Consider the following 13,526-nt stretch of genomic DNA (forward strand, 5'->3'; position numbering starts at 1 on the left):
TCCCACACACATTTAGGATTTTAACGCACATATTATTTGGCAGAATCATTCTTGACTTTCTGATTTAAAGGGCACCTATTACGGCATTTAAAATGTTCCTAATATTGTTTTGGGAGTCCCCAACAACAGTTTTACATGCATGCAATGACAAAAAACACTTTTGTTGTCTTATAATATGCATTTATGTTTACCTGATTTGCTCACCGACTACCAAATGATTCGTTCAACGACTCATTTTTCCAAACCCCTCCTTTGCGTGACGCTAATCTGCGGTGATTGGTCAGATGACCCAGTCAGTTGTGATTGGTATACTCTGTGCAGAGATTGTCAGAAACGGAACGCCCATCACCGCTTTGTAGTATCAAAATCAGAGGAGGAATTTGAGTTGATTTATGTTAGCGATCATAGCCCAAAGTTCGGTGGTAAACACCCAATCAGTTATTGTTTGCGTTAGCCCAACGCATAAACATATTGATAAAGCACTGCATTACTACAAGTTATTGCTCTATTCTTTATGACAACTCCAATAACATCGACAAACATTTCACATATTTCAAAAAAATTGACATTGGAGACCTAGAAGCTGCGCTGAGCGTAACTTACACAACACACACAAATACTTATTAAGCATGCTAAAAAACACATAAAAGCAACAATTATTAATAATACTTACAGGTTGTGATTCAGAGGAGGAAGCTGATCCAAATAAACTTAGTACTGAACCTTCCTTCAGTATCAACCGTCTCGCGAATCCACACTTGAAAGCATTCATGTTCGAAGCAATCGTCATTAAAATGATGCGAACACAGCACAAGGTTCGGGCTATACTTGTGTGGTATAGTTGTAAATATAAACTCTAGCCACTGATTCTTCACATGCTCGTCCCTGGGCAGTGAAAAAAAAGGTCGCTTTTGATATGCACTTCAGAACACAGCGTCTTGTTGTCGACATGATGTTTTCAAGTTTTCCCTGGTGTCTGCGCGCGCAATGACTGGGCGCGGCCAATTTGATAATTTTTCGTCTTGACGTCACAACGAAAAGGAAAATGACTCATTGGAAAAACGATTCATTACATTGACTCAGAGACGACTCCTACTTTTGAGAGACAATACCTTTTTTTTACGGTGAACTTTCATATATAAAACTTTGCAGGATGTTTTTGTTCACTTAAATCTATGTTACACACTACATGAAAGGTAATTTTCAAAATTCCATAATAGGTGCCCTTTAAAACGTATTTAGCACTTAATTATTATTTATAGTGTCAGCCTGATATTTTAGCCCCAGTTATTTCAATAAAGATATAAATACTTCATTTGTACAGATGCACTTTACTCCATAGAATGAAGTGATATCACATCAAAGCAAATTAGTGGATAGCAGCCTATGTTATTAAATCAATTTAGCATGCACGACACGCATGATCTGAACTGTGAAATCACTCAACTAAGCGCAGTCATCACAGATTAATTTTAATTTATCACATATTTCACATCAGACCAAATATCTGGGTAAACAGGTGTCATGCTTTGGATCATCAGTCACAAACAGATGAATGTGCATCCTCATGAATGTGCCATCTCTGGGGATGGCTGGGGGGCGGTGGGGGGGAATCATTTCAGCAGCATTTGAGAGCATTATAGGTGCATCAAAAAACATGTTTTATTGATGGTTGTGTCATTAATATTTTCACAGCTAAGCAACATGTCATATTGTTTTAATTACTACAAATCAGCCCTGCTTATAAATCACCTTGTTTAAAATTATGCAACATGGCAAAGTGCCAGCACGTTTCCTGTATTTGTTTTATATGTTATGTTTCATTTATTAAAGTACTCAAAGTGCCCTATGCAATTGTAGCTCATGAAAAGTGTAGTGCAGTTTTTATGGCTCACCTCATCTGGCAAATCCAGACACTGTAAAATATTCGATTCTGATTGCACCACAGAACTGCTGGTGTTGTTAAGCTCATTCTGAGCAGCATGTGTCAAACATTTGTTAATAAGGACAAGGATTGTGTGTTTTGTTCAGTGAATTATTGGCTGCTGAGAGGATTAAACTATTAAAATAATTTTTGTATCATAACAATTTGGTACTGTGTTGGGTCATCACTTAATATCCAATGGGTCCACTTTTATAGACAATGTGTCATTATGCATTACCAGTATAAGCCTAGATCAGTCAATATAAGATTCATCACACAGTGTATCTGTATATGCATTTTTGTCACCTTAACTAATATTATTGCAGTTCAGAAATAGTTAAAGCAGTCAATCAGTTACAATTTTTGTACGACTTTACAATACAGTTATATTATTTAAAATTAGTTGACTACATTAGTTAATATGAACAAATAATGAACAATTCTTTTACAGCATATATTAATCTTGGATTATTTTAATTACAACATATACAGGTACGAATACATTTTTTTAATTAAAAGTTGTAGATGTTAACATTAGTTAATGCATTAGAAACTAACTTCAACTAAACATGAACATTTTATTTTAATAAATTAACATTATCAAAGATTAATAAATGTTGTAAAATAATATTCTTCATTGTTAGTTCAGATTACCTAATGCATTTAACAATGTAAACAAATAGAACCTTATATTGTATAGTGTCACCAAAATGTTTAACCAAATTAATTACAATACATGGCAATTAATTAAATGAATTAATCACAATGCTAAGAAAGGTCCTCAAATACAGATAATTAAATATAAATAATACATAATAATTCAAATAATTATGAATATAAAAATAGCTGCAAGAAGCAATTACAGGGTCAATCACATCACAATGACATGTAAGGAAGTTCCAAATTGGACTCTGCCCAATCAGAGGGAGAAATGGAAGCAGCAGTAATTCTGTCAAGAAGACTCTGTAGTATTACCCAATTCATTAAATTAAATCATCTTATCCAATCATAATTCAGCATCTGCTTTATAGGTTCTGCAGGTGTCATTCATAGTTTTTCGTGCACATTGAATTCTAGTCATACGCAAGTGAGCGAAACACATTCATGCTGTTTTGCTTTTCAAGCGAACAATCGCTTCACATTTGGATTACACATCACTGGTTTACTCACCTAGATGTTCACATTCATCTATGCAGCTGGTCTCAACAGCAAGTCACGCAAATACATCAATCTAGCTGGTGGCTATTGGGGTTTAGGTTTTTGCTATCAATGATCTCAATTCCCTCTTCATCATATATTCATATCAGTATGGCTTTTCAAGAGGCAAGGTTTCATTTTCAGGCATAGCCTACTTGGTGTGCACCTGTCTTAATGTGTTGTGTGAGAAATGCTATGTTCCCTATCCGTCACTCACTCGTCATTGTGTCGATGTAGTGACACCAGGGGTCACTCTTGGAAGCCTCCGTCTGCTCATCGCCAAGGGTTGCCACCAGTGGCAACAACACCAGCAGTTTTCCTTCGAGGGCCGTGCGTACCAGTACAGGGTCCTCCCCTTCGGCCTGTCCATGTCGCCTCTAGTCTTCATGAAAGTCACAGAGTCAGCCCTTGCCCTTGCTAAGGGAAGTGGCCATCCGCATCCTCAACCATTTCGATGACTGGCTGATTCTAGCTCACTCTCGAGACTTGTTGTGTGCGCACAGGGACCTGGTGCTCCAGCACCTCAGCCGGATGGGGCTTCGGGTCAACTGGGAAAAGAGCAAGCTCTCCCCAGTTCAGAGTATCTCTTTTCTCTGTATGAAATTAGATTCAGTTTCTATGATGGAGCGCCTCACGAGGGAGCGAGCGCAGTTGGTGCTGGACTGCCTCAAGTCGTTCAGGCGGAGAACGTCGGCCCCACTGAAACAACTTCAGAGGCTCCTGGGGCATATGGCGTCCTCTTCGCCAGTTACGGGATCAGGTGTTGAACCTGCAAGTGGAGCTGCCTTAGGAGGAGGCAGTCCCAGCCTTCTAATTGCTGTGTCCGGTGCATGCTTTGCGCATCTATTTGGTTCGCACGCAGAGTTTTAGACACTCTGAGCAGCTCTTTGTCTGGTTTAGGGGAAAGGGAGTGCAGACCCCAAACAGAGGATCGCCCACTGGGTCATTGACGTCATCACTTTGGCATATCACTCCAAGGGCGTGCCGCCCCCCTTGGGGCTATGAGCACACTCTACTAGGAGGGTGGTGGCCTCCTGGGCTCTGACCCATGGCACCTCTTTAGCAGACATCTGCAGAGCAGTGTGCTGGGCAAAACCCAACACCTTTGTGTGGTTCTACAATCTCCAGGTTGAGCCGGTTTCGTCCTGTGTGTTGTCAGGTACGAACAGGTAAGTTTGCGGGACAACTGGCCGGGTGTACCGCATTCGTATAGTGCCTTCCTCCTCCTGGAGGCAGAGACGTGCGCTTTTTACCCCCAGCCGTGTTCACGAAGTCGTGGACCCTGGATGTCCTTCCTCCATAGCCCTGTGGCAGGCGAGTTAGCGGAGAAGCTGGATACCTAGCATGTGTACTAAATAGGCCCTGTACTGGGGAAGGTGCTCCACAAGTGCTGGTTGCCTGTATGTAACTCTGTGTGATGTATCTTCGGCAAGACGTTTTACCCATTGGTAAACCCACATCTTCCTTGGGCAGAGTTCCCTCTGCCACCAGTCACCATGTTTGTAGAGATCCTCCCCTCTGGGTAGAACCTACCACGGGGGTTTCTCCACATGCGACATTGCTAACAAAACTCGGTAAGACCATGTGACATATTTCCACACAATTACCTCCCCTTCGGGTAGGGTGTGGTCTCTGCAGTGTGTTCCCCTTGGGAAGATACACCTCCCCGATGCAGACACTTATGACCCCTAGCTGAATGAAAAAATAGGAGAGGCCACGGCTGGGGCAGCCTGTCCCCATTTTTTGGGCAGTGGACAAGGTGTGGAGGACCGTACGATGCTCGTAGGTGTGTTGGGGGGTTGGTTGCATGACGGCACGCAACAGCTTTCCCATCTCACACTTTTTTTTGGGCAGTGGACAAGGTGTGGAGGACCGTACGATGCTCGTAGGTGTGTTGGGGGGTTGGTTGCATGACGGCACGCAACAGCTTTCCCATCTCACACTTCCAGTCCACGTAACACAGTTCAGCTTCTCGAGGCGTTTTGTATAGGGACCACTAGTGTCACTACATCGACACAACATAGAGTGAGTGACAGATAGGAAATGTCTTTTTTACTTTCGTAACTTCTGGTCCCTGATGGAGGGTACAAGACTTTGTGACCCTCCTGCCACAACACTGAACTGCCAGCTGAAATGGCCAGGACCTTGTCTCAGCTCCTCAGCACAAAACCTAAATGAAACCTGCCAGCTCCTGCCAGTCAAGGCAAGAGACAGTCAATCAGTGCATCTTATCACGTGGCTCACTGTGCATGACACCACGGAGACTCACAGCAGGGAGGCTTGCTACTCTCCGCGATCCACTCACAACTTTTCACATGCCCCACTGAGAGTGAGAAACCTTAATTACGACCATAAGGAGTTTACCACATGTGACTCTACCCTCCCTAGCAACCAGGCCAATTTGGTTGCGTAGGAGACCTGGCTGGAGTCACTCAGCATGCCCTGGATTCAAACTCACGATTCCATGGATGGTAGTCAGTGTCAATACTCGCTGAGCTACACAGGCCCCTGAACGCGCTGGCTTTATTCCCGATCCATATGCATTGCCTCTCTCCCCACTATAGACATGTGGCGCCACATAAAGCCTGATTTACTGTACGTACAAGTTGCAGGTGCATTTAATTTAACAACAGTGGTGGCGACACCGCTAAAGATACTGGCATCTTTTGCTTAAACATACTGCAGAAAACAAAAATTCAAATGAAGAAACTATCTTCATCTGTCTGATTTGTGATTCAGATGGTTCAGCTAAGCCAGGTTTGTGTCAGGACAAGTTAACGTGCCACCTTTAGACTATAACTTGTTTTTGTCTCGATTTAGCTTTATTAATCAGCATGTTTCATTATAAACAGATTGTTGTTCTAATTTTGTGAAAATTAATCAGTGATGGCATGATGGCAAGGAAAGCCTATTTATACCTAAATGAAGCAAACAGCTATTTAATGCTTCACTGTTGTTATGTAAATTGTTTGTTTGTTGTTAGATGAGATTCTCACTTCAGGCTTTTACATTTGTAAAAATTCTCTTTCAGGGGACACACCTGAACCCACAGTATTTTATCTGTCAAAAATCCTCCTATGTCTCATACATACAGTAGGTATAGATTCTGATTGCAAAATCAGAATCTATACCTCATCCTCATCCCCGTCCAGTTTTGAAGAGACTATTTTTACTGTTTTTTTTTTTTTTTTACAAAGTACTACTGCTGCCAACGTGGCAAGTTATAAAAACTATTTAAAAAAAAAAAAAATTGTAGATGTAATCTACTATTATCTGGACCTTTTCTGGGAAGGAAATGTAGACATCGGACCACTTGGAACTTTATCTGAGTAGTCCTGTGCTAGGCCTTTTAATTGTGCTAATCTAATAATTGCATTCATCTATTGCATGGTTCATTATATGTGTCATTGGTGTTTATTGCTATGGTCCATGTGTGAGATTTTTACTAATTATTTAATGGTATATTAATTATTTTGACTGTGGAGTTGTTGTGATGCTTTTGACATCATATAATTATCATTTGGAGAATTTGTCACTGGTGTTACACATGGTTTTTTGCCAAAGTTTTACCCTTAGCTTCTATGGGGGCACACTGAGTTGTAATTTTAATATTCTTATATTGGGCAGTCATCTATTTCGAGTATCACATGGCTAATTTGGCTAATACATCAAATAACCATTTACAGTTACAGGGTATCTTTCATTATGATACTGGAATTGTTCTCTAAGCTTCTGTACTTGGTTTTATTCTGACAGCACGTTAAACGTTTCCTTTAAATGCTCGTTCATTGCATGCATTATCAACATCTTAGAATTAGGTAAGTGATGGTATTTTCGCTCTGTGTGGGTTTCACATGGTTCACTGTTCTGGGATAGTGCTCTTTTGAAGCAGATCCTTATATTTAGTCGATTAAGCTTTGCACGTCATGAATCAATGTGTGTTGTTTTTTGACACAGGCTTTGACAAAGCTTGGGTATCAACATCTCATCATTACTTGCTTTTACATATCTGCCCTCTTGATCTGCTTCTTGTGGCATTCATCAGTTCTTTAACCTTTTAGCCATCTAAAGTTTTCAAGTTCAAGTTTATTATAAGCACTTTAAAAACTACAGTATAGAAAAAGTGCTGTATATTAAGATGAAAAAAAAAAAAACAACACGTTATAAAATAAATCCAAACATTACAACTAAATATCAAACATAAAGATGACCATTACATTTCTGAAGAGAACAGGCCAAAGAGAACAGATTAGACTTGAGGTGGGTTTATTACATATTAATAGAAGTGTAATTCATTTTCAGGTAAGTGACGTCTGGCTTTTTATTTATGTACAAATATAAATAATAATGGTAAGCATAGTTGTCTTTTGCAGGGTATAGCAAAAGCAATGCTAACCCATCCACAGGGTTAAAAGCTTAGCAAGTCTTAGCAATCCAAATGCCAATGGTATTGCTTCAACTATACCCACCCTATTCACAAGGGTTCAAAATGTTTAGCATGTTTTTGCTAGTATTTTTGAATACCCGCTATTCAGTCGATGGATACTTCACATATTATGGATAATGCATACATTGGTGGTTTTGACACAGGCTTCAACAAGCTTTGGTTTCAAACATTGCAAACATCGCATCTGTTTTGTCTGCTTGATCTGCATCTCATAGTATTTATAATAGAAGTGTCCGTCCGGAGAGAGAGAGAGAGAGAGAGAGAGAGCGGTAAGGGCGCTTTCACCAGAGCTAAATTATGTTTAACACCTGTTTCTGATTGCAGTGAACACAGGAAGGGCGGCATAAAAGAGCCACATAGCCAGCAGACTGAAAAGAGAGAGTCTGGATAAGAAAGTTTATCATGAAACTGAAGTATTGAAGTGTTCTGTATTACCTTGTCTTGTTTTACCGTTGCCCCTTTGTTTTCCATTTTTGTCCCTTTTGTAGCTCCACAGTCTTCTTGTTAGCGTTCGTGTTCTCTTACGAAAGGTTCTCTCGTATTGCGTAAGCTAGCTTACGCTACGGGAAAGATTCATCTTTTCTGAGATATTGAAGCCAAAAAAATTATCCTTAATTTTGTATCCATTGTCAACGCAGTGCGGCAGCTGCAGACCTTGAGCGGGCTAGCTAGCGAGCTCATTGGTTGCTCTGCGGCAACTGCTGCAGCCTATAAACGAGCTTGGGCGAACTCGCATCCAATGAGAGGCGTCCGCGCGCTCACTGCATCAAAGCCCGCCAAAAAGGGCGTGACTAGAGTGCATATAAGCGTAGTTCGTAGGCTGGAAGCTCTTCGCATCACTGAACCGGAAGCCGCGTCGCCGTTCAAGGGGCATCAAGCAAGCGTGGACAGCGCTCGAAGAAGCCGGCCGTCTTCGCCACCTTCAGCCGTCCTGCGAGCTACGCCATCCGGCGACGTATCCTTTTTAAAAGCAAGCTAGTTCTTAAAGAACTTCACAAAAGAGTACGAGCGTCTTTTTTAAGATGCCTCGCTCCACTTGCGCCTCATGCCGCGCTCCTCTCAGCACCGGAGACCACCACATCATCTGCGCTCTCTGCCTGGGACTGGGGCATGCAGAGCTCGCCCTCGCCGGGCGGATGCGATCTCTGCGAGGAGCTGCCGATGTCGACCCTGCAGGCTCGACTCGAGCGCTCAGGACCGAAGCCGCCGCGCCTTCCGTTCAGCCGCGCAGAAAAAGCGCCGCTCTCAAAGGCTGCCGGAAACAGTGGTAGAAGCGATTGCCTCGCCGGAGCCCATCCCTCGAGCATCGCCTTCACCCTCCCCGCCCACCCGGGACGCGCAGTTGCCGCCCGGCGGCTGCTCTGCTGCCATCTCGGACAAAGAAGCGGAGGATAAGGGCTGTTCCATCATGGCTTCGGACAGCGAGGAGTGGTCAGGCTCACACGCCTCCTCCTCAGCCCAGGAATCCAGCAGGACCCGCGCCCGAGTCGAGGGGAACTAACACGCCTCCTCACACAGGCCGTCGACCGCCTCGGGCTCGAGTGGTCACCGCCCCTTGAGCAGGCACCCAACAGACTTGACGGCTGCTTTCTACAGAGCCGCCGCCACGCAGCACCCGCTACCCGGGCCGCTCCCTTCCTGCCGGAACTCCACGCCGAGCTTTCCAAATCATGAAACGCGCCTTTCTCGGCCAGGGTCGGATCCCATGTCTCCACCTCTCTTGCTTTGGTGGACGGTGCCACTGAGAAGGGCTACACTTCCATCCCTCTGGTCGAGGATGCGGTAGCAGCACACCTTTGCCCGCCCTCCGCGAGATGGCGGTCTAAACCAGTGCTCCCGTCTAAGGTCTGCAGAACAACTTCCGCCTGTGTTGGCCGCGCCTATTTTGCCGCCGGCCAAGCTGCATCTGCTCTGCACTCTATGGCCGTCCTACAGATCCTCCAAGCGGACCTTCTGCGGGAGTGGGATGAGGAAAGCAGGCATCCAGAGGCGGTTGCAGACATACGGAGTGCTACAGACCTCGCCCTCCGCGCTACCAAAGCTGCAGCCCAAGCTATAGGGAAGTGTGGCTGCGCTGACTGTGACCGAGAGACATCTGTGGCTAACGCTAGCCAACATGGGAGAAGCAGAGCGCTCTACCTTCCTCAACGCACTGCTCTCTCCATCCGGTCTCTTTGGCTCCGCGGTGAGTGGTATCATTGACCGGTTTTCAGAGGTCCAAAAAGCCACACAAGCCATGAATCTCTTTCTGCCTCGTCGCGCTAGCTCCTCTGCAGGCCGCCCACGTGAGCCTTCTGCACGAGCCTCTTCACAGCGCCCAGCTCAACAAAGCCAGACTTCTCAGCATCGACAGGGTGGCCGCCCTCGATCGCGCTCAGACAGCCGCCGCAGACCGCCGCCCCCCTGCGGGCCTCGGACTAGAATTGCGCTGAAACCTGAACAACCGAAGTCCTCCTAGCTTTGTTGACAAAACGACGGATCAGTCCCGCTGCGGCCGGACCACCGTCAAAGCTTCGCCCCCTGTCAATCCCCTTCCTTCAGGCTACTACAGTGGTAGATTCAGCAGCCAACAAGCCGGTGTTAACACCCGCTTGCCTGCGCTCAAACGCCGTTTTTACGGCGACCCAAATAAATCTGGTAAAGAGCAAGCATGACATATGTGTAGAAAATGTGCCCACAACCCAGTGTTCACCTCTACACACAAGCATTACACATCCCGTGTCCATACCAGAGAGCAAACATGTCTTATGTGTAGAAAATGTGCCCACAATCCAGTGTTCACCTCTACACACAAGCATTACACGTTCCGTGTCCCCATCAGAGCACACTCAAAAGCGGTTACGAACCACTTGAGTGTTAGAGTCAATAAATGCGCTCACGAATATGTGCGCGTGCCCATTCTCTGCCCGCTCTGTCACACGGCCAGCAAACACTTCTCTGTATGTAAGTCCCGTGACCGTGACTATGCTTGCGTATCACTTAACAGACGTGACTCTTTCCCTATTCACCTCAATCGGGAAGTCACTCACAGAACGGCCTGTCCATGCTGTCTGCGAGCAGTCCAGCATAAGCACAGTAAGCGCGCTCACACATTCTGTTCAGCACGCTGTGTGCGGCAATCAGAGCGATTTGGCCACTCACCCTCTAACATTACGCTTCAAAGCGTGGGAAGATATTCCAGGGATATCCGAATGGGTGTTAAGCACAATAAAACAGGGCTATTTGCTACAGTTCGATCGCCGTCCTCCTCGCTTCAGAGCCCGGCTCGAAACTACTGTGAACACGGAAGCAGCGTGCATGCTTCTTTCAGAAATAGCAAACCTTCTGTGCAAAAGGGCCATAGAGAGAGTGCCGCCTCCCCTGAGCGAGTCGGGGTTTTACAGCCGTTATTTTCTTGTCCCCAAGAAAGACGGCGGCCTCAGACCAATATTAGATCTCAGGGTTTTGAACAAAGCGCTTGCAAAAAGACCGTTCAAAATGCTTACAACCAGCAAACTCCTCGCGCATGATGCGCCAGGGGACTGGTTTATTTCTCTCGATCTGAAAGATGCATACTTTCAGATTCAGATAAATCCCGTCACAGGCCATTCTTGAGATTAGCCCGACGGCCAGGTTTATCAATACACCGTCCTTCCGTTCGGCCTGTCCTTAGCACCCCGTACTTTCACGAAGTGCATGGACGCAGCGCTCGCACCCCTGTGGAGTCAGGGTTTGCGAATTCTGAACTATTTGGACGATTGGCTGATTTTGGCACAATCACATACGGAGCTTCTGTCTCACAGGACAGTTCTCCTCAGTCATCTGAACAGTTTGGGCCTTGCAGTCAATTGGACCAAGAGCTCACTACAGCCCAGTCAGACAGTTTCCTTCCTTGGAATAGAACTAGACTCAGTGGCAATGATGGCTCGCTTATCTACACAGCGTGCGCGCCGTGTGCAGTGACTAGTCGCGTCATTTCAGATGAACAGCCTCACACCTCTGAAGAAGTTTCAGAGAGTGCTAGGCTACATGGCCTCAGCCACAGCAGTACTTCAACTGGGTTTACTGCGCATGCGCCCGCTTCAGCATTGGCTAAACACCCGAGCGTCTCGCCGGGCTTGGGCCACAGGCCGCCAGCCAATCAGAGTGACTCAGACCTGTATTTCAGCTCTGCAGCCCTGGACAGTGGCCGAGTGGTATCAGCGGGGAGTGATGATGGGAGCTGGATCTCGCCGAAAAGTCATCTCGACAGACGCGTCCAACACGGGTTGGGGCGCGGTCTCGCGAGGGCTCTCCGGTTTTTGGCCTATGGTCAGTTCAGAAAAGCTCCTTCACATAAATTGTCTGGAAATGATAGCGGTCGAGTACGCGCGCTTCCTCCCGATCATTCAGGGTCACCACGTCCTGGTCCGCTCGGACAACAGGTCTGTGGTATCCTATCTAAACCGTCAGGGCAGTGTCAGATCCAGGAACCTCTTCCATCTGACCGAAACGCATACTGAGTTGGTCCCAGCGCCACCTGCACTCGCTGAGGGCGACGCGCGTGCCAGGCCACCTGAACGACGGCCCAGACAGACTGTCCAGAGACAATATTCCCCAGGGAATGGTCCCTGCACGCTCAAACAGTCCAGACGTTATGGCGCATATTCGGCAGAGCAGAGATAGACCTCTTTGCGTCAGAAGAGAACTCTCACTGCCCAATATTTTTCTCGAAGCGAGGACAGCTGGCCCAGGACTGGCCCAACCGCCCGCTTTACGCCTTCCCTCCCGTCTCGCTATTGCCACAGGTAATGCAGAGGATCAGGGAAACGCGCCACTCGGTGCTCCTCATAGCCCCGCGCTGGGAGAATCAAACATGGTTCGCGGCGTTCGCTGAACCCCTGCACGGCCAGTCACAGGGTAAAAACGAGCTGGTCATCCGCTTCCTCAGGGGAGCTAGAAGGATGAACCCTCCGCGCCCCCCCTCGTTTCCTATCTGGGACCTTTCTATAGTTCTCGAAGCTATGAAAGCCCCCCCTTTCGAACCGCTTCAATCCGTGGATGTGAAACACCTCTCACTTAAAACCGTTTTTCTAACTACCCTATCATCAGTTAAACGGGTGGGAGACCTTCACGCGCTATCTGTCAGCGCTGCGTGTCTTGAGTTTGGACCAAGTGACTCCAAGGTTATTTTAAAGCCTAGACACGGCTACGTCCCCAAGGTGGTCGGTACTCCTTTCAGAGCACAGATCATTTCCTTGTCGGCGCTACCAGCATCTGATAGCGAACGCGACGCCAATCTCCTTTGCCCAGTCAGAGCACTGAGATTGTATACTGCGCGCTCCACATCTTTCAGAAGCTCCGAGCAGCTTTTCGTTTCGTTCGGAGGGCGCACCAAAGGTCTCGCCACCTCGAAACAGACACTGTCCAGATGGATAGTGGACGCTATTGCTGCTGCGTACGCATCAAAAGACCTACCATGCCCGCTAGGCATTAAGGCTCACTCCACTAGAGGCATGGCCTCCTCGTGGGCATGGTCCAGCGGGATTTCCATTCACGACATATGTGTGGCAGCAGGCTGGGCTTCCCCCTCCACCTTTGTCAGATTTTACAATCTGGAAGTACCCACTCTGCAGGCTAAACTGCTAGTGGTTTAATATGCTACGGCTCCCCTGGTGAGCTGCATTAATGGGACACAGTCCACACAGACCGGCACCGCCGCTCTGTCTATGTGCTTATGTACTACACACACACTGGCCCGCACTCTTGCCGGCCAAATATTAATTCCCCACTCACAAGGGCTCCTCCGGGTCCCCCTTAATTCCCTGGGGCTCATGCAGTGGATGCTTGGCGCGCACGGCGTTGACAAAGGGTTCCCGTAGCGTAAGCTAGCTTACACAATACGAGAGAACCTCTCGTAAGAGAACGAATCGGTTACTAACGTAACCTCGGTTCTCTCTAGATGAGGGAATGAGTATTGCGTAACCGGCCGTGCTCGCG

The sequence above is a fragment of the Xyrauchen texanus genome, chromosome 34 (assembly GCF_025860055.1).
Source record: "Xyrauchen texanus isolate HMW12.3.18 chromosome 34, RBS_HiC_50CHRs, whole genome shotgun sequence".
NCBI classification, from domain to species: domain Eukaryota; kingdom Metazoa; phylum Chordata; class Actinopteri; order Cypriniformes; family Catostomidae; genus Xyrauchen; species Xyrauchen texanus.